The sequence below is a fragment of the Pelodiscus sinensis genome, chromosome 17 (genome assembly GCF_052426305.1).
Source record: "Pelodiscus sinensis isolate ZL-2025 chromosome 17, ASM5242630v1, whole genome shotgun sequence".
Classification (NCBI taxonomy): Eukaryota; Metazoa; Chordata; order Testudines; family Trionychidae; genus Pelodiscus; species Pelodiscus sinensis.
This window is the reverse complement of record NC_143068.1, coordinates 8,591,848-8,618,882: the sequence shown is the minus strand read 5'-3', so window position 1 is coordinate 8,618,882 and position 27,035 is coordinate 8,591,848. Positions and strand designations below refer to the sequence as shown.

The following is a 27,035-nucleotide window of genomic DNA, read 5'->3' as shown; positions in this document are numbered from 1 at the left end:
GTATGGTAGACAGCCCTGGTGGCACCTACTCCAACGGAAAGAGGGGAAGTCACTTCTCTTTAGCTAAGGACAATATTGTCAATGTATTTTCCAATCCTACAGGAGTTCAAATGACACATGCACAGTAACATACATTAACAATGGAGTCTGGGAGAAATCAGACTTCTGACTGCCCCAAGAGCTAACGAACTTTGCAGAGGTCAGACTCTGATAAGTGACTTGTACTAGAGAAGACAGAGCTGATGTACTGTGTATAGCAGGATTCTTTATTAAGAATGCTTGACTCAAACTGCCAGTGTGGTTCTCTCTAACTGTAATACTGAAACCAGACAGCCTGTGCACTTGGGGTAAGACTCCTGCTGAGACATCTATACCTCTACTTATGCCTCTGCTCACCATGCTCTGCACATTAAAACCAAACAACCATGGAAAAGTTCTCAGAAACTGAGGGCTCATGCTTCGCTTTCTTGCTTGAGAAACTATTTCCTTCTCTGCACAGAACAGATTGCCACAATTTTTATGACTGTGTCCAGTTTCCATCAAGGTTGGCAAAGAGTCATCTTTGTCAGATGCTCTATATCAAGTGGCAGGACAAGATCAGCAAGGAGGATATCTGCAGTTGCACTCACTAACTGACCCCTATCAGCACTAACTCAGTTTCAGTGGCTTTCTTGGAATGGACATTTTATTAGGATGGGAAACCAACACAGAAAGAAGCATGTTTACCATGGAATGCTGCCACAATGCAGCGACCAGATAGTTGCCAAAAGGTTCATTGACATGATAAGATCGCCAGTGATGGACACAGACAGAACATCCAGCCAGACCGTCTTAAGGACCTAGCTCGAAATCAATCCACATGGCCCTCCATCTGCAAGGCAGCTGCCTCCATTCGGGAGCTGGCCTTAAATGGTGATGAAACTTGGGTGTCACAATCAAGCTTCCTGGTATGACAGTACCACTGTGTCAAGCTGCAGTTTGACAATTTCGGGACTTTTCCACAAAAATTTGAACATGCAACATTCCTGTGATTAAGTTCGCGGAGGACCACTTCAGCCCACCGTGGCCAGCCTAGAGCGCTGCTGCCTCCTCCCCATGGCCAGCTAGAGTAGCCCATCTGCAGTGGGCCCCATGGGACTGGAGTGGGACCCTGCCCTCGGCAGGAAGGGAGCTGCTCCAGCCCCTATTGGTTAACCATTCACATCCTTACTTCCTACATATAAATACAATGAAATCAGACTGAACAAACACATGGATAAGGAGCCCGAAAATTCAGGGTTCCCGTGCATGGCTGCATATCATGTAACATTCAGACAACTGTATCCTCATGTGATCTTATGCTCTCATATGTGGGAAACATACCAAGACACAGCAGTGGAAAGTGTACAGAGTCAGACAAAGGCTTTGTTTCCACTTTATCCCTTGGAAGTACTTCAGCCATAGGGTGAATGATATTTTCAATGGCCTACACTCCAACTCATGCGTCAGATATCCCCCATGCCTCTTCTAGCAACAGCACATCAGTGGGAAGTATTGTTTTTCTTTCTTTGCCAGTGAACGAACATTCTCATGTATCAAAGCACTTTGCCCTTTCAAAGTAATGAGCTGAGAAATAAAGCAAATTTCCAAATTATTTATTGCAGAGTCATTACGTGCTGCTGAAGCTCTGTGAGTGGCCTTCGGGTCAATTCTCTTCTCTACACTGGTGTAAGTCTGGAAGAACTCCACTGATGTCGACAGTGTCACACTGATTTGCCTGAAGGCAGAATACATGCAGTAATACAAGAACATTATGTTAATTAATCAGTTCATTCTGTTCCATATGTTTAATTACTAGAAAATTAGATTGTAAGCTCTTCGGAGGAGGGACTTTTTTGTTGTGTTTGTACGGCACCAAGCACAAGGGGGTCATGTCCCATGCCTTGGGGATGTGCATGATGCTAAAAAACAGGTACTAAAGACAATTTCAACCATCGGCATTGTAATTGCAGATTGTCCTGTGTTTGTTCTGCCCCTAATATTTGAATGTCACATAAACAGGGGCCATTTAAAATTGATGGTTTTAATAAATAACTGCCAGCACCGATTCTTCATGACGGACGAGAAGAATCAGACATTAAGACGACACAAGATGGAGATTATGATATAGCAACAATCACACTGGCGCTTTGCAACACCTTGCAGCAAGCCCACAGTGCTATCTTTTGGATTTGAGATTTATAGTAATAACAAAACACTTGAACAGCAAAGCTCATCTTTGTAAGTTCATTCAAGTTAATTAATGCTTAAATGGCTGCTTATACTGCTCTGTTGACAGGTGAGTTAATTACCTGCTACAGAGGTGGATTATGCCGAGCTTCTGGGGAGCCATGAGTCAGTTTTAATTAGGAGACGAGGGCTCAAAGATTTGTGTTCTGCACTGAAATGATTTTTGTGCCATTTAGTGGCCCTGTACATGCTCTGCTGGTCCCCTGTTCCCCGTGCGCTGCCAGATGCAAACGAGGGGCAATATCTCAGCTTCATGTGTTACTGAGCCAGGCTATTAGTAGCTGGATGCAGTCAGTGCAAGCACTACTAATGTTTAGCACTTTGGGCTTTCAGTCAGGCCCTGTGACGCCACCAAGGGGAATGTTTCCACTGGTTTTAAATAGGCAGTGGATCAGGCCCAGAGTGCTCTGTTCAGCACTTTTGCACCAGAAAGCCTTCTAGAAAAGTTAGTGTGGGTTGTACTGGGCAAGTGCTGCTTTGAATAAGGTGTGAGAGGCTGCAGCGGACCTCAGCACTGAACAGAGGCCTCCTTTCTATGCTAAAAGTGATTCAAACACATGGAATCATCTTCACAGGTGCTAAGAGACAGAGGCAGGGAGAGGGAGCTCTCGCATAACTTTCCCCACAGGAGCAGTTCCTTTAAGGTTCCCAGGGCCACTCACGGGAGTAAAGTTCTGCCCATCTTTCTCTTGGTAGGATCAGGGTCCATGTGACCTGTCCCAGGCCACGGGAGTCAATGTTGGGCAGGAACGTACAGAATCAGAGCTGGAAGAGACCTCAGGAGGTCATCAAGTCCAGCTCCCTCCTAACTTTGGAGGGCCTGGCTCTTAGCCTTGTGCTCAAGCCACTCCAACACTTCTTGCGGAGGCTTTGAGCTCAACGTAGTCTATTTGTGTCGCATAATCTCTCCCCCAGTCACACTTCTTAAGCAAAGGCTAACTTTTAGGCAGCCAGTTGTCATACCAAGTCTGGGGAGAAAACCACTTCAGACTCTGGCTGTTTCCATTGCAAAAGAGGCTTCCTGTGTTTCACACATATGAGCCTGCTTCCAGGCACTTACTAGCCCATCAATAAGCACTCACTCAGCCTGGGATGAGGGAACCATGTTTCCTTCCCAGTATGTCTCATGTTATTCAATATGAGCCATTACAATGGGAAAGGGAGCCAGCAAGCATCCAGCAAGACTCTCCCTCTAGGTTTGGGTGCCTGGGGCAGAATAAACCAGAATGGTTTTGTATGAGAGGTGTAGGCCCAACAGGCACAAGGCTCTGCAGACTGAAAACTCCCTCCCATTGAGTAGGCATCTACAATAATTAGTAGCCTTGGACTTGCCTTCAGTAGCATGGACCTCCCCCAGCATATTATGAGATAAAATAGGACCACATTAGTGCAGAGTCTATCCCAGGCCCTCTGTGCCCCAGTACAATCACCTCCATTTGGAATATTAATGGAATATTCCAGGGACCTCTCTGCCCTGCTGCCCCCACCCAGCTGGTATGTTAGGGTATGCTGACTCTGCAGTTAAAGGCCCATGGCTGGCCCATGTCACCTGACTTGTCTATAGTGCTATAAAACTTCAGTGACCTCACAAAGAAGGAAGGTGCCAAAACTTGGGCTGGAGCCCAAACACCTCCAGTATGTTTTTACAGCCCTGCTACTAGAGTACCATGAGCCTGAGTCAGTTATGGGTGTTCACCTGCAGTGCAGACACATTCTGAGGTCATATAGACAGATGTCAGCCTCCTAATGCATTTGCATCCCATCCTCATTGATATAACTCCTACATACCACAGCGCAGGGCTTTGAGAGGGGGACAATTTTGGGGCTAATAGGAGAAAGTTCTCAGGGCTGGAATGCAAACAGTTTCCTGATAAGACAAAATTAACCCCTGCACAGCTGAAATGTGTTGCAGTCCATCCATCAGCAGGACTCTTCCCCAGTATCACGAAAAGAAACATTTCCTCGATGGGCCCAGCTGATCCAAGGACGAGCACTCCATGTATATCATAGAATCATAGAATACTAGGACTGGAAGGGACCTCGAGAGGTCATCGAGTCCAGTCCCCTGCCCCCATGGCAGGACCAAATACTGTCTAGACCATCCCTGGTAAACATTTATCTAACCTACTCTTAAATATCTCATGCCCAATACAAAACAGCAGTGAGGAGGTTAAAAAGCAGGTTGCATGCCCCTGAATTTCCCAGTAAATAAAGCCCATAAAGGGACAGAGATAACTACACAGTATGGCCAGGAAATGTTCCATTAGCTCTAGCGGTACTGCAGAGTTAGAAGAGTAAACAATAGCAACCATTATGCATACGACAGACAGCCGTTAGAAACAAAGGCAGGGAAGCTGATGCAAAGGGAGCCAGCATTCCCCATTCCTTACTCCTCCCAGAGGGCGGGATCCCAAGCCTGTGGGAATGTCAATGTACTTGATCACAGCCATTTAATTCAGCAGTATTCACTTTCTCGGCACCATTCGTTATTTTATCATGTGCCTCCCCGCACAGTCCTATCTCTTTACTCTCTCCTCATATGGAAGCTATTCCAGTTCCTTAATCATTTTCGCTGCACCTTTTCCCATTCTAATATATCTTTTTGACATAGGGCAACCACACACAGATTTCAAAGTGTGGGAGTATCATGCATTTATATACTAAAAATATTATAAACACCATCCCAAAGCCTGCATCTATAACCCTTTCCTATATCCCAAATGCCTGCCCCAACAGCAGCTCAAAGCCCCTCTCACACTCCAGATCCCTAAATCCAAGACCAGGGCCTGCACCCCAAGCCTCTGCCCCAGCCAGATGAAAGTGAGTGAGGATGGGTGAGAGGAGGAGGATGGAGTGAGTAGGGGCAGCGCTTTGGAGAAGGGGTGGGAAGGAGGCGGGTCAAGAGTATTTGTATTTGAGGTAGACCCTGGATTGCACTTAAATTCAAAAAGTGATCTCGTGCTTAAAAAGGTTGGAGACCACTGGTCTAGCCAGTACTGGGTCCTGCCATGAGGGCAGGGGACTGGACTCAATGATTTCTCAAGGTCCCTTCGAGTTCCATGATTCTGTTTATCTGTCCCTTTCCTATTGGCTCCTATCTTTCTGTTAGCTTTTTTGACTGCTGTTGCACACGGATGTTTTCCAAAAACCATTCACAATGACTCCAAGATTGTTGAGCGATAACAGCAAATTTAGACCCCATCATATTATACGTATAATTAGAACTTTTTCCTAATGTCCACTACTTGGCACTTACCAACATTGAATTTCAGCTGCCATTTTCTTGCCTATTCACCCAGTTTAGTAAGATCCCCTTGCAATTCTTCACAGTAATCTTTGGATTTAAATAGCTTGAGTAATTCTGTATCACCTACAAACGTTACCACCTCACTGTTCATTCCCTTTTATAAGTGATTTATTACTAGAGCCGTGCACAGATACAAAATTCCTATCTGCATCTGCAGAAACGAGCCACAGATATCTTCATCCACGGACGCAGATACCCACAGTTATAAAGTGAATATCCATGGATTTCCAGAGCTCTATTTCTGAATATGTTGAGCAGCAGTGTTCTGAGTACAGATCTTTGGAAGACCCACCTAATTCTCTCTCTCCGCTGCAAAACCTGACCATTTATTCCCATCCCTTTTTTCCAGGTGTTTTGACCAGTTGCAGATCCACGAGAGGACTTTCTCTCTGATCTCATGACTGATTACTGTGCTTAACAGCCTTTCGTGAGGAAGCTTATCAAATTCTGTCTGAAAGTCCAAGTATACTATATTTAGTGGCTTATGCTTGTCCAAATGTATGGTGGCATCCTCAATGAATTATAATAGCTGGAGGGTGGATTTGGCAATAAATCAGAACTAGACCCACGTGGACGAACTAGGATTTATCCTTTTCACGCAGATTCTCTTCTGTAGCAACAGCCAAGTAGCTTTGTCATCATGCGCATGAAATTCTGATTCAGAGATTGCAGAAGAGCAGATTCTGGGAATGACTTTTTAAAAAAATCAGCCTTAAAGATTTCCAGCTTTCAGTCAATGGCATGAGATTTTACACTATCCCCAAAATATTATAGTGAGCATCTGAAAAAGAGTCACCGAGAGTACATCTGCGGGATTCCGCAGGGGTCTGTTTTGGGACTGGCTCTGTTCAATATCTTCATCAACAATTTAGATATTGGCATAGAAAGTACTCTTATTAAGTTTGCAGATGATACCAAGCTGGGAGGGGTTGCAACTGCTCTGGAGGATAGGGTCATAATTCAAAATGATCTGGACAAAGTGGAGAAATGGTCTGAGGTAAACAGGATGAAGTTTAATAAGGACAAATGCAAAGTACAGTAGACTTCCGATAATCCGGAACCTATGGGACCTAGGTGGTGCCAGATTATCAGATATGCCGGAGTATCAGGAGGTACTATAAGATGGTTATGTATATACTGTATATAGTATATACTGTGTATAAAGTGTTCTTAACCTTTTTTACTGTACATACTGTATACAGTATACTGTAATGTTTCAGTTTTTTTAACTTTTTTTAACCCTTTTCGTTCAGTTCAGCTGCTGCCGCTGTTTCCTTGTGACTCATTTTTTGCCAAAGATCACTCACTAGGCTCTTGCCATTTTGATGCCAGACTATCAGGAGCGCCGGACTATTGGATGCCGGACTATTGGAGTTTTACTGTACTCCACATAGGAAAGAACAATCAGTTTCACACATACAGAATGGGAAGTGACCGTCTAGAAAGGAATATGGCAGAAAGGGATCTAGGGGTTATAGTGGACCACAAGCTAAATAGGAGTCAGCAGCGTGATGCTTTTGCAAAAAAAGCAAACATGATTCTGGGATGCATTAACAGGTGTGTTGTGAGCAAGACACGAGAAGTCATTCTTCTGTTCTACTCTGCGCTGGTTAGGCCTCAGTTGGAGTACTGTGGCCTGTTCTGGGCACCACATTTCAAGAAAGATGTGGAGAAATTGGAGAGGGTCCAGAGAAGAGCAACAAGAATGATTAAAGGTCTAGAGAACATGACCTGTGAAGGAAGGCTGAATAAACTGGGTTTGTTTAGTCTAGAAAAGAGAAGATTGAGGGGGGACATGATAGCAGTTTTCAGGTATCTAAAAGGGTGTCATAAGGAGGAGGGAGAAAACTTGTTCATCTTGGCCTCTACTGATAGGACAAGAAGCAATGGGCTTAAACTGCAGCAAGGGAGGTTTAGGTTGGACATTAGGAAAAAGTTCCTAACTGTCAGGGTGGTTAAACACTGGAATAAATTGCCCAGGGAGGTTGTGGAATCCCCATCTCTGGAGATATTTAAGAGTAGGTTAGATAAATGTCTATCAGGGATGGTCTAGACAGTATTTGGTCCTGCCATGAGGGCAGGGGACTGGACTTGATGACCTCTTGAGGTCCCTTCCAGTCTTAGTATTCAATGATTCTATGATCTTTGAGTTATACAGGTCCCCAAAAATGCTTTGGCTGCTATTTCCTTGCCAGTTCTTCTCCTCTTATCTGCCTGCATCCCACATCCTTTCAACACTTCAGAACAAGCAGATACTTAATAAAGAGTATTCCTAGCGATTCACGTGCCAAGGAATGGGGGTTAAATTAAGCAGATACATTTATGAGTCACGTTGTTAGATCTGGCCTAATTTTGTTAAATTCTCATACAGGATAATCCACCCTCACAAATGACAGTCCCTTTTCACAAAGGAAAACAGTATCTGATTAAAAAGTTGCTGACCGGTGATTTGCTTATCACAGGCTGAAGGAGAAAAAAGAAAGTAATTTGGAGTCAGGCAGTGAGTGCACCCCTAAATTTTCAAGAAGCCCTCTTTGGGTTATCTTGGTTTCCTTCTGGCCACTCAGAGAGCATTATGGGACAAGAAAATTGCAGTGCAATAAAATATATTTTAATCATTCCATACAATTAGAGTGAAGAACAAATCACCAAGGAATGAATACTCTTGAAGTGTGTTCCAACTGCTGAAAAATAATTCATGATCCAAGAGGAAGCTGGCTTCTTGCAATTGGTCTGTGAGCTGCAGGAAATGCTGATCAACAGTCAAATCCCTAAGAGGTATATCTTCCAGAAATACTGCTGCCTTGCCTTGCAGAACACAAAACCTCATGTTTTAGAATTGCACTTGTCTAACAGCATACTTACTGCACATGAGCAAAAATTGCAGTTATACCTAAAAGTCCAGTAACTGCATGATGGCCGCATTAGTACAGTAATTTGCATGTGCAGTAAAGCAGGCAGATTTGTGGTAACTTCATGTATTTTGATGCCCACGGTTATGACAAACAGGTCATTTTAAGGCACAAGTTGATATATATTTGAATGCCGAGCTGCTTTTCCACCCCACCTGCATCACAAACTATGTCAGGCTGAAAGTCTCAGGGGGGTAGCCGTGTTCGTCAGTATCTTTGAAAACAACAAGTTTAAGTCAAGTCAGGCTAGTGCTTCTGACTAGATAGTAAAACTCTGACCAAACAAACTGTGTGAAGAAAGTATTGATTCATTTCCAGTTATAGAACTAGATGAACTTGATCTATTAGACTCAAAGGGTACATCTACACTACAAAAAACTCCCATGTGGCTGAGAGTGTCAGTGCACAGGTCAACTGATTTGGTCTGGTGCAATGGGGCTAGAAATAGTGGGGAGGGCCTCAAGGCCTCAGGTCCTGCCCTTCAGGGAAGAGCTACCCAGTTATTTTTAGCTCCACAGTGCTAGCCCCACAAACCTGAGTCAGCTGACTTGTGCTCTGAGATTTGCTGCTGCAGGGATTTTTTTGCAGGGTGTACTGTAAACTATAGAATAGCTAATCAGTGATGTTTTCTTCTAAACAGCTGCTATCTGGTCGGGGCTGTCTTCTAGACTTCAAATTAGTGAGTTTTAAAAAAGCAATCTGCTCAACCCTTAAACAAAAACCCATTAATAAGTGACTCCATCCTGTACTTGGCTGCAGAATTCTATTATCACAGAATGATAACCATCAATGAGTTGTAGGACCCAAGTAAGGAAAGTTCATTCTGGGCTTTTACTTTAAGGGGAGGAAGATCATAGAAATCACAGCTATGTAAAGCTGAAGGGACCTCGTGAAGTCACTGGGGCAAGACAAAGTAAACCTAGACCTTCCCTCACCAGTGTCTGTCCAACCTGTTCTTAAGACACCTCCAATGACAAGGATCCCTCAGCCCCCCCGAAAGCCTTTTCCAGACTTAGCTACCATTACAGTAAAGCTTTTCCCATCTAACCTAAATCTTCCTTGCTGCCATTTAAGCCTTTTATTTCTTGACCTACATTCAATGGTGTTGAAGAACCCTCCTCTTCATAACAACCCTTAATATCTGAAGACTGTTATCAGGTGTCATGTTATTGGATTCTAAAGATCACTCTTGCACCCTTGGGGGGGTTGTCCCAAAAGTCTGTACAAAGGGGGGTCATGTGAGGCATCACATGAAAGCGTATGTTCTACTGATTCTGTAGATGCTATTCATGTACTTGTATAATATCTGTATGTGGAGTTATAAATATGTACTCTGTGTTGATGCTGGAAAATTCTCTGTCTGAGGCAGAGCGAAGTGCCAGGAATGTTCGTTCAATGGCTATGCTAATTAGCGACGCTCCAGGGACAATAGATCTCTAGGTGCCAAAGACACACCTGAGGAATGAATCTGGATACCTGAAGACCAGCCAGAATAATGATTGCTGTCTTGGGACACAAGGATAGGTCCCTGGGCCATGTGACCCACTCCAGCTTGGAAGAGATCAGAGATGGATATAGAATGCCATGTGGCAGACTCCATTTTGGTCTCGAGTTCAGCTCTTGATCCTAGATGCAGTCTTGCAGGGAACAACGAGCCAGAAAGAACCCTGGACCCATCCTGACACAGGATGTACACCAGAGACTTTTAAGATAGCAGTTGTAACATCTCTGCTAAGAGCCTGCATTGAGAACTTGGTGATTCGATGCATGTAACGTATTCTCCTTAATCTACTCTCATGCTTTTCTTTCTTTTATTAATAAACCGTTAGATTTTAGATGCTAACGGATTGGCTCAGCATGGTCTTGTGGGTAAGATCCAGAGTGTAAGTTGACTGGGACCTGTGGCTGATTTCTTGGGACCGGAAGAACCTGTTCAGGGTAGGTGAGATTGGGTTCTATAACCCCTCACCTTTTTGTTAGGCATGGGGCTGACTGGGGCACAGGAAGAGCTGAGGTGTCAGAGGGGTTTTGCTCATGGGCTTCTGGCTGGTCAGACTGGCAGCTGAAGCATTCAGTGTGATTGGTTTGTGACCTGTTTGGAAGGTCTCCCGTCTGGGTCTGTAAGGAGCCCCGAGTTTTGAGCAACTCGCCCTGAGCGGACGCCCTCAGCTGTGCCCAGACCTGGCCAGGTCCGTCACATCAGGTCCTGCAATCAGTCATCTTTTCTCAAATCTAAACATGACCTGTTGTTTTAACCCTTCCTCACAGGCCAGGTTTTCTGAATCTTTGATTGTTTTTAGCTGAACTCCTCAATGGGCAACACTTAACTAGAAACAAATTAGGGAGGCCAGGAGGGCAAGAAATACTGGCCTTCTGCCACTAAGCAATGCAAAGGGGCTGCAAACCCAGGGTTATGGTTGATTTGCTATATCAGAGCTGCAGAAAGCATCCAGAACATACTTTGAATCTGAGCCAGATTTACCAGTCTAAAAGGACTTCTAGAAGAAGCATTTTAATTAGAGAATCCTACCTCCCAGTTAAACGGCGCTGCAGAAAACAGGCCATTACAAAAAATCCTGAAAAAGCTTCATTAAATGAAATATTAAGTCACGCTAGTTCAGCTTTATCATGTTTCCTTTTAACCTTCACTGGGCAGTTTCTATATTGAACAGAGATGGATCCAAGCTGCACCGGAGACAGGAAACCAGCACCGCACTTGGAATTTGGCTCTGGATTTGAGTTGCTGCCGGCCCCATGTACTGCTCTTAGGAGTTCGATAAGACAGTGCCCAGGCACCACCACCTTCACAGTAGTGGAGCAGCTCAAAGTGATGATACCATCCAACAGGTAAAACTGGATGCAGGTTAAACTATGGTTAAAGCCCTACTTAAATGGTGATGTTGCAGAAATTGTGGATCCTACAATGTTAGTTTTCCACTGGAAATTTGATTTTAATGAGCTTACTTTGCACAGTTCAGTTTTGCACACATTTAGTGGTTTGAAACGCGCACTTTTCCCCCATTAATGTAGTAGAACCCCATTTATCTGAGCTGACAGATGCTAGGGTTCCGGCTTTCAGCCCCTTGTATAATGGCACTCAGGCTGTCAAGCCCCATGCATGGTTCTTCTACAAGTCCTTTTAGGCTATACTGCATTAATTACTATAATGCAGTTGTAGCAAAATAGCTGACTATAAAAAAAATATTAAGTATGAGTGTTTATATCGTTACAGCAAATTTTTCTCAAACAAATGGTGCTGTCTTTTCTATATTATCCTTTACTACTTTTCTGCAATTTCACAACTATTTGATAAACCATCTCACAATTCAAGTAGGGAATCTAGCTCTGGTGGTTCAGCTCTTTCTCTATCCCCATCCACCCTGGGTCCTGGGGTGCTAGAACACTTCTGGCTTTGGGAGATTGCTTGGTCACCTGCAAACAGCTAAACAGCCTCCTACCCACCCACCAGAAACAGCCTCTTGGAAGATTCAACTGTTCCCTCCTGGGATTTAAGTGAAATAGAGTGACTGAAATTTTCATAGTCACAGGCCTATCTGGTAGCTCCATAGCTGGGAAGGAAAGCCTGTTGCCAGCTGCAGAATGAGCCTGGAAGAGTCAGCTACTACTCCTTACATAGCACTTTCCTTCTTCAAAGCACTGTATCGTCATTCAACCCTCCTGACATGACTCTGAAGGGATCCCCAGGAGTCCTGTGTTTGGACTCTAGTGAAACCCAAGAGCTCTTGGGTTTGAGAATGACACGGGAACCCTCAAAGGCATGAAGATTTTGCTAATCAGCAGCCTGCCTCCTGACAACTTGGTGTAACAGAAATAAAGCAGGACAAAGTTACTAACAGGTGGTGACCTCCCCGAAAATGTGGAGCAGGAACCCGGAGGTAAATGCTGTGAAATTTCCTCCTTCAATCCTGGATTGTAGAGCACCTGCTCTGCTCTAATCCTCTGAGCCAGAGAAACCCAACACAGGTGGCAGATGCACATTCTCCCACTTGTGCTATAAGGCAGGATTCAAACCTGCCTCTCAAAGTACAACCTGACAACGTCCCATGGGCCCTGAGCTTTCACAAGCAGGACTTACAAAGGGTCCCACTGCCCCTAGTAACGTACAGAGACAACACAGCCAGACAGCTGAGAGAAAATGGACCCTTTCCTAGTAAATCCGCTCACTAGTGAGATTAGCTGGCTGTTATGCACAGCAGTCAATGCCACTTACCAAGGGCTAATTTTAGTTAAACGTGGCTGCTTAGCATAATGAAGAACTTTTATGGGCTCCTGGACTCCCACTCCATTGGTCAATCTTTAACTGCTACCTTAAAACCCTAGCCATGGGCTGATTATTAACACGATGGCCAGCTGGTGACAGCAGACATAGCAGCAAGGGAGAAATAGGTTAGAAGCTGGCGGACTAGCCAGTCCTGCTGCTTTCAGAAATCCTCAAAAACCTGTCCTTCCTAAACACCATGGTCATAATTCTCTCCCAGCACTGGATGAGGAGTTTAACTGCAGCTGGAGCTGTCTGGAGCCTACCACCCCCACTGGGCTAAAGCCCAAAGCCCCAGTGCCTCCTGCAGGGCTGAAAACCTGAGTCCCAATGCCCACTGCTGGGCTAAAGTCCTGACATCTCCTATGGGTGGTCCCAGGAAATACCCAATGAGAATTTAAGTCCTGATTGTATGAGTGTGGTGCTTTCACTGTGAGGGAGGCTAGCATTACTCACTGGGTAGCGGGTGTTTAATGAGTCAACCTCTCACATGGACCTCTGCTAATTACCTCATTTTCCACAGTGTGGCATTCCTCCTCCACGGGCTACCTCTTGTAGGAGCTCACTGAGAGTATGTCTATACTGCTGGCTAAAGTCGAGTTATGATACGCAACTTCAGCTACATTAATTGCACAGCTGATGTCAAAGTACCTTAACTTGGCTTCTGGCTCTGTCTACACAGCAGGAAGTTGAAGGAAGAACACTCTCTCTTCGACTTCCCTTATGCCTCATAAAATGAGGGTTACAGAAGTTGGAGAAAGAAGCCTGTTATTTCGAAATTATTTCAAAATAACGGGCTTGCTATGTAGACACACACTCGGTCATTTCGAAACAACGTGAGTTATTTCAAAATAAGAGTGCAGTGTAAACATCGCCTGGCTGAGTGCAGAGCCAATACAGTGAAGTATGATGGGAAATCTCGGGTGGATTCAGTTTGTCATATCCCTGCCCTCCAAAGTGCCCAGATATCACTGGTAAACACAGTAACCGACACTGGAACTGCCATGCCGATCAGACCAGTGGTTCATCTAGTTCTGTATCTTGTCGGAGTGGACAGTACCAGCTGCTTCAAAGGCAAGTACAAGAAACCTTGTACAGACAGCTAGGATAAGACAGACTAACAGACATTGCAGGCTAGGGTCTCTTTCTCTTCAGAGAGGGACTTCACCTATTCAGTACCTGTCCTTTTGATGTTAGGTTCCCAGCGTTAGCTGGTGAGCCTTTCCCAATTAATAGCTCAGCCAGTGTTTTCTTCATGATCCTTTAAATGTTTTCCCTAAGCCTACTGTGCCTATTTCACCTCTAGTTATTGTTTTGTTTCCCACTTGCTTTCCCCGATAGCCCCTTTTGACTAAAGTCTGTGTAGTCAGAAAAAAACAGTCCTTCAAGCCATTGGATGGGGACAGCATGCAAAGGATGCAACAATTAATAGAGCAGCCCCACATCTTTCACAGGGGAGACAATGTGTGTCAGATGTATGCTGCAGAGTCTCCTCTGTTTCAGAGTGGCCTGTGCTGGGAAGTGGATTTACTTCTACTCAGGTGAGCAAAGAGTGGCAAATGTAAGGGAATTTAAACATTCTGGGCCTCTAGCAAGTGTCAAATATTCATGACAAAATGGCAAATGCTTCCGCTGAAGGGGAAATACATTTCAACAAATATGGACCCTTTTTACATGTATATTTTCCTATAACCTATCAAACTGCAGCTATATACAATAGCGCCACCTTTCTCCAAATGGACCTGCCAACATGATGTTTATTTGGATAGGGGAGTGTTTCTAGTCTGTTTTTTTTTTTGTTTTTGTTTTTTAATATTACAGAGTCCATTAAAGGTGAACACAACAATAGTTATGCAGGATGTCATGGTTGTCATTATGCAGCATACCTTTACTACTCAGGTAGGCAGCGACAGAACTTGGATACAATGGCACATAAGCAAAAAAAGGAGACTCCATCCAGCTGTGATATGCAAATAGTTTCGATCCCATTCATTAAAGGGCAAATGTTATAAAAAAAACTGGCCAAGCTTTTGTACATCACAATGTACCTGTGAGGGAGAACTTTGTTCCACCTAGTTCCCTACTCAGCAGAGAACAACGTGTAAAGACCAATATCCCCATTCTAGACTCTGCTTACTCAAACATGAGCAACAAAGACATCTGGCTGGTCTCACAGCCCTGCAGCTGTTTCAGTTATGAAATGGGATTTTCCTTTAACTGGCTGATCAACCAGCAACTAAAATGGTTCTCCAGCTCTCATGTGCCAGCATACTTGCATATTATTGAAGCAGCCTCCAGAGGCCCCAGCCATGGCATTTCAGGACTGCTGGTCATGGTGCTGCAGACTTGGGAATTCTTCCCAGAATACCAGTAGGGCTCCTGATTATGATTAGTGTCACAGCTTGCCATAGCTTAACTATTAACTCCCTCTTGCTTGGAGACTTAACAAGCCTCTCCTACCTCCTTCCTGTCCTGTGACTGGAAAGCCCAAAGTGACTTCCTGTTTAAGGGAAGGAGAAGGGTGTGGGCACCATCCCATTGAAATCAATTTCCAAAACAAGATGACTGAAGCCAAATACTCCTCCCTCTCAGACCCATGCTAATTATTAAGTCATTCTCACATGGGCTGGGAACTTTGAACACTAGCTGGGGTGCATTAAGAACCCAGTCTGGGGTTGATTACTACTAGAGGCATCAAGTGTTCCAACTGGCAGACTTTGCACTAACATCTACTCACAAGGAATAGGAGGTTCACTGACTGAGTAATTCATTCCTAAGGAGCCAAATGCCCAGAGATGCCAGGCCCAAAAGTTTCCATGGAAGTCATGGGGAGTTGTAGGTACTCAGCACACCTTGGAATTTGGATCAGTAAGAATAAACCTGCATTTTGCTTCAGGAAAGCTGAGAAAACCCAGAGAGTGTGGGAGACCGCATCCAGCAGAGCATCCAGTCACCAGCACCCGTGCCTCTGTACAAAGCTACAGGAAGTGAACTGACAATTTCCCCAGCTCCAGTTGTAACTCAGGCTGTCAATCCTACTCAGTCTTCAGAAACTGTTCAGCAAGGGATGCCCCTTAACTGGAAAACAGGTCTCAAATGCAAGTAGAACAAATATTTCATCCTGTCACTCATCACTGTAACTAGAAGAATCTTCACAGTCCACTATCAAAGTATTAAAGGGCTTAATGAATAAATCAAATCTCTTTGGACCAAACAAGTCACTTGTGAGCAGGATTGTCACTGAAACAGACAGGGATTTTCCCCCCCATGCTCTTTAGTGCTTAGATTTGACACTGATGGCTACTGTATGTAAAAACAAATGGTTTAGATCAATGGCTCTCTGAGCTCTACTGCTAAGGAGTGCCACATAAGAGCGAGGTATCGTTATTACCAGGACACTTTTTTTCCTCCTGACACTAGTCAGCAGCGAAGTTGGAATTTCAGTGTTGCCGCCCACATCAAAGGAAGTGAACATAAGACTCCAGACCAGCATTGATACCTTGCTAGCATCTACTTAAAAGCTTTCAAAACAGCTGCATGAGGGATTTAGGAGACTGCCCCAGTCTATAGATTCCACTGGGATTGCTTTCCTTTGGTAGAACACTACCCCATTCTAATGAGGGCTATTTTAGGCAACCCAACTACATTTTTTTATTATTATTATTATTATTAAATTAAAAGAGTGCATTTAGCTGCCTGAGGAGTTTTCCTGAGGTCTGACAGACTGTGCTAATTAAGAGAAACTTACAGAGCTTAAAAAAAAAAATCAGGTCTGAAAAGTCACAGAAGGACTCCAAGCTCTTAAATAGGTTAAAACTTATTCTTTAAGTGTTTGAATGAAATCTCTTCCCCTGGCACCCTCTCACACACAAAAGAAACTTGTCCTTGATTCTTTTCCTTCTTAAATCAGATTCCTATTTCTATTACGCACCTCACATTTTGAGAACATGTGCTATCTTCACCCCACATGGATGTTTAAACTGTAAAGTCCCAAGGACATGGATCTGGTCTTCATGTCTGTCTTTAAAGCACTCAGTACAGACAACATTCTATAAACAGACATTTAGCACACTCCACTTTAAGTGTAATTCAAGTCTGCAACAGTAAAAAAGCCTTAAATAATACTGTAACATAGAGGCCCACTAGTGGTTCACTGTATGTCAGCAGTTTTCAGGCCTGACAAACTCACTACACCTATAATAGAATTAATCTAAAACGTGTGTCTGGTTAGGTACTGAATGAAAGCTGTTAACACAGAGATCATTAATATCATTGTGAAATGTGCATATTAACACTATGTGAGGAATTATGGACACTTGCTGATATTATGCTTTAGACTCTAAAACCAAACAAAGGAGAAATAGATTTTCATCCAGACAGAAGGTAGGAACAAAGAGAAAACTATCTTAATACAAATGGAGTATTTGTGAAGCCAAATACAATGGGAGTGGTATTTGCATGTAAGTCAATAAGAAAAGTCATGTTGACTGGGGATGTGAATTCAGCATGGAAACACACCAGAAACTAGAACTATACATTTCTGTTATTCGTTTCAGCTAAAACAATGAGACATCCTGCAGCACCTTAAAGCAAAAAGCTACAAAGAGTTTTTGTTTGAGGAAGGAAAACAATGTTTTGTGAAACATAAGGGGAAGCAAAAAGACATTTTGCTTTTAAATGCAGAGACTCCAAGTGGGACATGCGGAAGAATCATGAAAATCTTGGACCCTACTTTGACTGAAAATCAGTAAGGTTAAGATTCTGTCACAGGTATTTTTAGTAAAAACAAGGCACAGGTCATGGGCAATCAACAAAAATTAATGGATGCCCCTAACCTGTCCCTGACTTTCACTAAAAATACCCTGGGGAAGGGGAGACTAAGAGTTGGAGCACTGCCAGGACCTCCAGCAGCTGCTTCCACCTTGCTGCTACTCCTGTGGCAGGGGTTGAATGCCCCTGGTGTGGCCCCAGGCGGCTGACCCAAATCCAACCACTGCTTCAGCCCTGGGTCACTGCTCTGATAGCTAGAGGGCTCACAGCTTCTCTAGCCCTGCCACTGTGGAAGAAGCCAAAGAGGTCCCAGAAGGTCACCAAATCAGCTACATCTATGACAATCATACCCTTAAAAAAATCAAATCAAAACCAGCAAATCTCTCTCAAGGAGGCAAGGGAACTACATCAGGACCAACACTTCTGAGTACCCCAAATAAGTGTCACAATTACCCCTACCTTGGGCAGACTGCCTCAGATCAGGGATGCTGGAGTAAAAGCACTGCTTTGTCCAACCACGCTCAGGTGAACTCAGTGCAGCAATGGACTCACGGCAAACCTGTTCCTCTTCCTTCTGGGGTGGGTCACATGGTGGACTGGAAAATGTCATTTAATTGAAATATCGCTTTTCCACCGTGGAATTTGTTAGGAATGGAATTGGAAAGAAAATGGTTATTTTGACATATCAAATACCATCTGGACATTTCCAATAGAAAATTTAGGAGTTTTGTTTTGCAAATAATTGTGCTAGGTTCATTTTTTGTTCCACTTACAAAGAGAGAGTCATTCTGAGATGCTGCATTTTCCCCACCACAGCAAATTTGATTTTCAAAAAGCTTTAATTGTGTAACTAATTAGGACAAAGCAACAGCACTGTGAAACTAGGACGTCCCAGCTGAGAACCAGGGCTAAAGTAAAACATGCAGAAGCAAGGTGATTGGATGGGGTTGCTTTTAACTTTATATTCCAATAGCCAGACAGTATTAGACCTGCTGTCCTCACTTCTCTCTTTAGACACTGGAGCTGAGGCAAGAGTCCTCCTTATTAAAAGGGCCTATCCTACTGTCCACCCCTCACCTAGGCATACTTAGCAGCATTAGCTCGATCTCTAGGAACATCCAGTTTCCTGTGCTTAACCACAACTTGGTGCAGCCAAGTCAGCATCCTGCCTCCAGGGACAGACAGACCTTCTGACTCAGCCCAGACAAGGTGAAAGGGAGGCGTTCCCTACCTAAGGGAGCAGAGGGATCGGTAGTCCACTTAGAAAAACTAAAGGGACAGGTTTACTACAAGCTCTGGAAGACTGTGAAATGTACTACACAGTGTATACTGGGTGAAAAGGGAACATATTACCGCTTGACTCCATTTCACTTTCAAAAAGAGGGCAGTCTGGGATTCTCTGGAGGCCAGCTTCAAGGATAAGCAGTCACAATCCCCCTTGACTTCAATGGAGGATGCATCTGCTTATTATGGGCTGCAGCTGAACTATTGTTTTCCTAATTATGGGCAACAGTGCTGGGACAGTCAGCAATGTCCTGGTTTTCTACTGGTCATGGAGTTAAACTGGCAGCAGCTTGTTTGCTGGAGTGTTTACTAGCCCAGAGGTGATGGAGAATAGGATAAGTCAAGCCCCAGGCTACTTCAGAATCTGATTATTTTGCCATCTCATTCTCCAGTGGTGATAAAAGGCTTCCAAACTCAGATTACTTACTGCTTGAGAAACACAGCGCCAGGCTCCAGCCAAGAAAGCAAACACCAGAGAAACGCATGCGAAGCAGCATTACAATAGGTCATCAGGAACTATCTTGACAGCTGCCATAGCAACTGGTATTAAATAAGGAATTAGAACATTCTTCACGGAAGTGTCAGAACTGCAGCCAGTGGGATCTGAAGCAAAATAGTTGAGTGAAGAGAATGAATGTAAGTGAAAGGCAGGGGGGACAGGGCCAGCATCATTTTACGCAAACACATACATGCAGTGTCTCCGCCATACTCCGGAGATCTGTACAGATACACTAACACGGGGGTGGGCAATAATTTTTAATGGAGGACCACTCCGAGATTTTGGTAAGTGGAGGGTGTGCGGAGTCTGGGACAGCAGGTGGGGTGTAGAGGGGAGCTTGGGATAGAAGACTGGGGTGCAGGAAGGAGTGTGGGGTCTGAGAAGGAGTTTGGGTGAAGGAGAAGGTTATGATCTGGGGCAGGGGTTTGGGATGAAGGTTCCAAGAGGGATTATGGGTGCAGTAGAGGATTCTGGCCTGGGGAAAGGGAGTAGAAGAGGGGGTGCAGGGTATGGGAGGGAGTTGTGACCTGGGGGAAAGGGTGCAGAGAGTTTGGGCAGTGATGTGGAGGAAGGGCTTGGGGTGCAGGGGCAGGGAGGGGTATGGGTGATGGAAAGGATTCCACCCTGGGGAAAGGGTGCAGGAGGGTTGCAGGCTCTGGGAGGGAGTTGTAAGCTGGAGGAGGTAGGAAGAGAGGATACAGAGGGCTTGGGTGGTGGCCTGGGGCAGGTAGTTGGGGGGAGAAAGAGGGTGGGATGCCAGAGGCAGGCTCTGGCTGGGAGGCGCTTACCTAAGTGGCTCCCAGCCAGCAGCTTGTGCTGGGCAGCTCCTCCATGGGGGAGGGAGGAAGGGGTTAGGAGGCTTTATTTGCTGCCCTGCCATCAGCAAAATTTCTCAGTTCTTATTGGCCAGAAACTGGCCAATGAAAGCTGGTGCATTTTGAAAGGGGGCGGGGACAGCGCACAAAGCATTCTCCTCCCTGCCCAGATACCACAGTAATTAGCAGCCTGCTGTTTAAAGCAGCTGCAGCTGCTGTGTAATAAGGGTGCTGGGGAGGTGCCTGCAGGCCAGATCCAGCATTTTGGTGGGCTGGATCCAAACCGCTAGCCACTTCTTGCCCAACCCTGCACTAACACGTCTGATCACAGCAGGCACTGCTGCGGTAAATAAATACAGCTGACTAAGCCCTGGCTTGGCTATGATCACATAAAGCAGTACCGCACTTCAATGTAGACTGGCGATGGGCAACCAAGACTAGTGAGTGGGCCACATGAGTGGCCCTCCTTTGTCTCAGTGGGCCATATGACCACCAGTGGCGGGCAACCTGCAGCCTACAGGGGTTCCACCTGCAGCCCCCGCATACCGCCTCTCTGCCCCCTTGCCCCATGCCTCTTGTGCACTGGGTCATTGGAGCCCCCATTTACCTACTTCTCTCTCTCCCTCCCAGCACTTTTGGCCATGTCTGGGAGGGAGGGGGAGGAGGGGAGATGGAGTGCAAATCAGAAGATTCATGGAACTCCAAAAGTGCTGGGAGGGAGGGGGAAGGGGAAGAAGTACAGGGCTCCAGTGCCCCAGTACATGAGACACACACGGGGGAGGGGGAAGATGGGAGCACAGGCTGCAAGTAGCGTGGCCATCAAGGTACCTCAAGAATAAAGGACAGTTGCATTTAGGGTGTGGGGAGCCCATGTCTGAAGGATGCGGGGGGTTCAGGAATCATGGCTGAGGGTGGAGGGGTCCTGGGCTGAGGAGGTGTAGGAGTGAGTGCAGGGGACCAGGGGGCCATTTCGATGGGGGGGAGGTAGGGTTGCCAGATGGTTTCAACAAAAATACCGGACACACTTGACATTACATCACAATCTACATTACATCTTATATAGAAAATACCGGACATTTATATTTTCTCAATTATATTTTTTCAATTTGTTTCTCAAACAGAAAGCTCAAATACTGGGCTGTCCAGTTCAAAACTGGATGTCTGGCAACCCTAGGGGGAGGTGCTGCAGCCACACATATAGGGTCACTGCTGCTCTTCTTCCTCTGTCTCTCAGGGTATGTCTACACTACCCCCCTAGTTCGAAGTAGGTGGGGTAATGTAGTCATACGGAGTTGCAAATGAAGCCCGGGATTTGAATTTCCCGGGCTTCATTTGCATAAAGCCGGCCGGTGCCATTTTTAAATGCCGGCTAGGTCGGACCCCATGCCGCGCGGCTACACACGGCACAGACTAGCTAGTTCGGATTAGGCTTCCTATCCGAACTAGCTGTACGCCTTCCTATCCGGATTAGCTGTACGCCTAATCCGAACTAGCTAGTGCGTGCCGCGTGTAGCCGCGCGGCACGGGGTCCGACCTAGACGGCATTTAAAAACGGCGCCGGCCGGCTTTATGCAAATGAAGCCCAGGAAATTCAAATCCCGAGCTTCATTTGCAACGCCGTATGACTACATTACCCCCCCTAGTTCGAACTAGGGGGGTAGTGTAGACATACCCTCAGGGAGTAAGGGGAAGTTCACAGCCTGCTGCATTCCTGCTCTGCCCTCCCTTAGGCAGCCACACACTGAGCACTTTCCCCTTGTTCCCTGATAATCAGGGGAAAAGGAAGAAGAAAGGCCACTGGAGGTGCAGGGGGCTAGGGCAGCCCTGGATGGTGGGGGGAGGGTCACGCACACTCCCAGCCAGCCCCTTTTAACTGCCTGGCTACCTACTACTTAGCAAGCCCAGAACCCCAGCCTGGCAGGGAGCAGCTGCAGCCAAGTGCTGGCCCTCTCGTTTCTATTTGTCGGAGCACCACATGAGGCACACAGGGTTACTTTCACCTCTGGTCTCCAGAGAAAAATGGAGGCTGTAAAGTCATTCAGAGGACAGAGTAACAAAAAAACAGAACTGTCTTCTATAAAAGAGGACAAATGGCCACCCTAGCCGCAAGCAGAGCCCCAAGGCCCCACTGCCCTAGGCTCTTTGTTCCTGCTTCTCACTTGAAGCCCACATCTATGGGGGGGTTCTCCTCACTCAGTGGCTAAGTCAGTGAGGGTCTTTTGGGTTTGTTTTTTTGCTTCTCACTTGCGTGACCCCCAACTAGCAGCTGTGACGGGGGCACTGACCAGTTAAATGGAGAGATTTAGCACTTCGTTTTGAGCACAAACCTTCCCCACCCACCCACTTGAGCTAAGGTAACATTAATAATCTGCCTTGAGCTGACAAAAGCCATGGCATTTCCAGGTGAGGCTGCCGCTGTGTCCTCAGCTGGGCCTGCTGGGATGTGGCAATGCAGCGTTCGCGAGCAGATGGTGACCTCACATATCCTATCTGCCTTACCTCACAAGCACTGAGGAGAACTACAGCCTCATCTCTGAATTGACTCAATTTTTCCCCCTCTTGGCAGGAAACCCTTCACATTATGTGGTGCTACTGCAGCAAGAGTAACCCCCAAGTCCTAGGCAACCTAAGAACTCCTTTAAGGCAGCCCAGAGGAATGACACACAAATCTCAATGAAACGTAACATTTCAAACCACGTATAACATGCTTCCTCTCAGCCAATACGTCCTTGGGACAAGGAAACCAATCTCTATGCTCCCAATGAAGTAATGGGATTCTTAAAACAATACTAAGTATTGTTTGCAGTGTTGCTGCAGCCACATTGAACCTAGAATACGAGAGAGATGGGGGGGAGGGAGATAATCTCTTATATTGGACCAGCTTCTGACCTGAAAAGGGCTCTGCATAGCTGGTTGCTTGTTTCTTTCATCAACAGAAATTGATCCAATAAAAGATAATACCCAACCCACCTTGTCTCTCTACTAAAATACTGTGACATGCCACAGCAGCCTCAAACACTGGCATCCGTTCCATCCCCAAGTCAATACACTGATTGAGACAATATCACACTGACAGTTCATCAGCGGGATTATTCATGGTAAAGGAATCTTTTTAAACCAAGCCTGAATAAACTAGAAGTAGGCATCATGCACGATCAGCAGTAACCACAGGTGATGGGGATTAATGGCTGTTCACGGCCAGACAACTCAGCCGTTTTAAGAGCCGGTTCTTGTTTAAAAAGTACAACTAAAGACTGAACTTGCCAAGGTGTGTCAGGTTTTAAAACTGAAACCAGGGAGACAAAGCTGCTGCTGCCAGCCTCCAAACCACATATTTCCAACATTTTAAAAGTAGCTTAACCAATTTAAGCTACTTTCGTTAAGAAACAAAATCCAGGAATCCACAAGAGCCACTGGCCAAGCCCAGATTCATTTAAAATGCTCTGGATACAATTGAGCATTCTTTGCTAACAGGGACAAAGAGTTTGGGACAAATAGTACATTTAGGGTCTATTGTACAGGCATTTTTAAAACCCCATATGAAATATTTTCAGTGATTGAAAAGATCCATAAAAAGTGTTATTTTCAATTTTGCTCTCCAACAATATATCGAAAACCAAAGCACTTTATGGCAGATCCTCTCTTAACACCTGACAATGCATCCACAGCAGCCATGGTTTTACCACAGACACCTGTGAAAGTGGGATCAGGTCTGTTTGTACAAAAACAAAACAAAAAAGTAGGGTTAAATATCAGCAGAATTCTAGCTTCAGTGTGTAAGGCAAAAGAACACACATGCTAGGACAGAACATGCACGCAGCATAAACTCAGAAGTTTGATAAAACGGAAAAAAATTGTTAATCTATCTCAAATGTCAGAAACAAAGGGCAAGGATTTTTGTTTTTCAATGCTTGGGCCCCATTTTTTAAGCCGGGGTGCCTAAAGTTAGGAACCTAAGTACAACTGAAAGGGGCTATGAGCTTTTTCTTTTTAATGTAATTGTGGTTAATAGGAGCTGCTCAGCACTTGTTAAAAAAAAACATCCCCCCACCCTCTTTTGTTATTGGTGCTATGATCCCCTGTGTGACTTCAGGAACTGAAGGTTTGAGAATTTTGGCCTGAATTTTTATTTTGACAGAGCATCTAGCCATGGTAATGGGCATGCTAGTCAGAGACAGAACCCCACTTTCTGATCTAGTTGTCATTTCAAGTTCCTTGAAACAGAAAGAATATGTGCCTTATATGGCTCTCCTCAGTGGATACTATAAAACTCTCTAAATAGAACTTGTGGGAATTTTTCAATTACAGGCAGTCCCCGGGTTACATGGATCCGACTTACATCAGATCCCTACTTACAAATGGGGTGAGGCAACCCCACACTAGCTGCTTCCCCCCAGCAGACCAGGGAGACACGAAGCTAGCGCCCTCGCTCCTCCCCCCCCCAGCAGACCAGGGAGACGCGGAGCGGCTTTTCTCAGCAGACACCTCAGCTTGAGAATAAAGGACTGAGGGAAGTGAGGTGTGGGAGAATAAAACTGAGCTCTGGAGAAATGTTTGGCTAGAGTTTCCCCTACAATATGTACCAGTTCCGACTTACATACAAATTCAACTTAAGAACAAACCTACAGTCCCTATCTTGTACGTAACCCGGGGACTGCCTGTATATATATTTTTAGAAGGAAAATGCTCATGTCAGAACCAAATGGAAAAACGTTGGTTTAAAAAGTTTCCCAGTTTTGATGTTTATTTCAATTCAAAACTTTTTAGCTTAAACATTTAAGATAATTTATAGTTTAAAAAGAAGATAAAGGTCACACATGTAAATGAAATGTTTTTATTGACCTTATCTGAAATTTTCCATTTGCAAAAAATTTCAAAGTTGATTTTTTATCCCTATTCAGGTCAGGAAATGTTTTTGAAATCTCAAAAGAACACTGTTTCCTGCCTAGCTCTGACTTCAGGCAGCCAAGAGGAGTCAACTACTTGTTAGAACGTCCGACAGAATCCAAGGTTGTGATTTCATTGACAACTGCTTAATTGCCATACGTCAGCCACCCTGGTTGCAGTCAGATCCACAGACTGTAGGAGCATGTAAGGGAAACACACCCCTCCACTAATTTACCATTCGAATATTTCACCATTGCCAACTAGTCTGACACTGATGTTTTGCTTGGGGGTGAGGAAATAGACTTTGGTGCTCAAGAAGCCAAAAAAGTGTGTATTGTTGAACAGAGACTGTACACATTTAGGGCTTGATTAATTTACTAAATATATATCCTGATTTTGCTGGAGACAAAAAAATTTTCAGGCCCTTCAAGGTAGCACAGAAGACAACAGAAAAATCCCCTTCAAATAGGCAAATGCACTTGCTGATAAACTGCTTTCAAGTTTGACTGTATGCAAGATAAGATGAGTGAAAGGCTTCAAAAAAGTAATCATGTGGGTGGAAAATTAAGGCACCTCATAAAAGGGTTTTTAGCAACAAGGGAACAGATCACATCAACTTGAAAAGGTTAGCCAAAGCAATTTATAGACGTTAATTAGGACCTCTTTAAAATGCTTTTTAATTGACAAGGTCAGTTTTATACTAAAACAGTGCAAAGAAAGGAAAACAACATGAAATGCCCTGGGAGAGTGCACATTCTGCGCATAAGATTCTGCTGCAGTTTTATGGAGGTTTTCAAAGGTCATAATAAATGCCAATGTTATTGATAACCTACGTAAATACTTATGAATACAAAACCCAGTCCTGAAGCCCTACCTCAGCAAAGCTTCCCATAGTTATGGACATCTCCTCAGGCTCTGGCTTAGATCCATACGTAAGAAACTCCACCGACTTCTGATTTACAATCTCAGTAACTGGGAATGGTTTCAGTAAATGCTGCCTCCACTATTGACACCCCACATGCTCATGTCATGAGGTTTTTTTAAATAAATGTGAAGGTTTTGTTTGTCTTCTGTTTGCAGCTCATTAGGGTTGGGGGGTTTCAAGCTTCTTCACAAAGACAAGAGCCAGAAAGTTATGCGAGAATCCCAAATTTTACTTACAAAATAACCATGAGAGCTGGGGCTATAAGATATTACAATTTCAAGTTGTGAGAGTTAGCAATATTGGTAACCACCCACACTTTCCAGCAGGCACTCTACTCTGATTAGTTTACCTTCCCAGCTAGCATTTAGCAGAAGAGAACTTTCCAAAGTTACTACAAGAAAACTTTGCTGTGCATTCAAGTGGGACCTGTAAGGGCAGCCCGGTCGCAGCTGTGCAGATACTCAAGTGAAAAAAATGCAGCATGTTCCAGGCATTGAGCGCACATACCTTTTTCTAGGCACAGCCACTCTGCACTCTTTCAGGAGAGAAAAGGCCTCAGTTTTCAGCTGGTTTCCTATTTGACTGTCAACCATTTTGGTATTATTTTCACTGTCCAGTGTTCTAGAAAATATTGATTGGGTCACGGCCCTGGAGACAAATAGGTAGAGCATCGGGACCAGCTGTGCTTCCACCAACCACACTGTCCTGCCAGAAAATGTAACCATGGGTTTGGCAGAACTACCTCCAAAAGTGAGCCAGGCACTCACTGTGTCATGTAGTTCACCTCCAAATACAACTTGTGTATGTGTTAAAGCAAACCCTAGAACCGTAGTGTCCAACACACTGGCCACATATGGCACTTTGGCCAGCTGAGTATTGATAGTTGGCTTGAACAATGTGGCTATTTGGCCGGTTGAGTGTGGCTAATTCACTAAAGCAGTGGCCATTACTGTAGCTACTGTTTCAGAACTGGTTGCACACCACAGCCCTAGAAGTTGTCTCCACCATCTGCTTTAATCAGTATATATTAATGATCTCTCCCTTGAAGAGAATGTAGTTGTGTTCACTTTCCACCATGCACTGAGCTGG

At 44.8% G+C, this 27,035-nt stretch overlaps 1 protein-coding gene and 1 long non-coding RNA gene across 2 annotated transcripts in view; both read right to left on the bottom strand.

The window, feature by feature from the left end:
* PPP1R16B (protein phosphatase 1 regulatory subunit 16B) overlaps positions 1–27,035 on the bottom strand; it is a 101,479-nt gene that overhangs the window by 36,530 nt on the left and 37,914 nt on the right. The window lies entirely within an intron of this gene.
* Positions 1,619–21,345, bottom strand: LOC149523448 (uncharacterized). Its single transcript, XR_016347016.1, has 4 exons — positions 20,108–21,345; positions 19,248–19,423; positions 17,996–18,161; positions 1,619–1,756 (listed from the first exon to the last, which is right to left on the bottom strand). It is a non-coding gene; the product is annotated as an uncharacterized LOC149523448 (long non-coding RNA).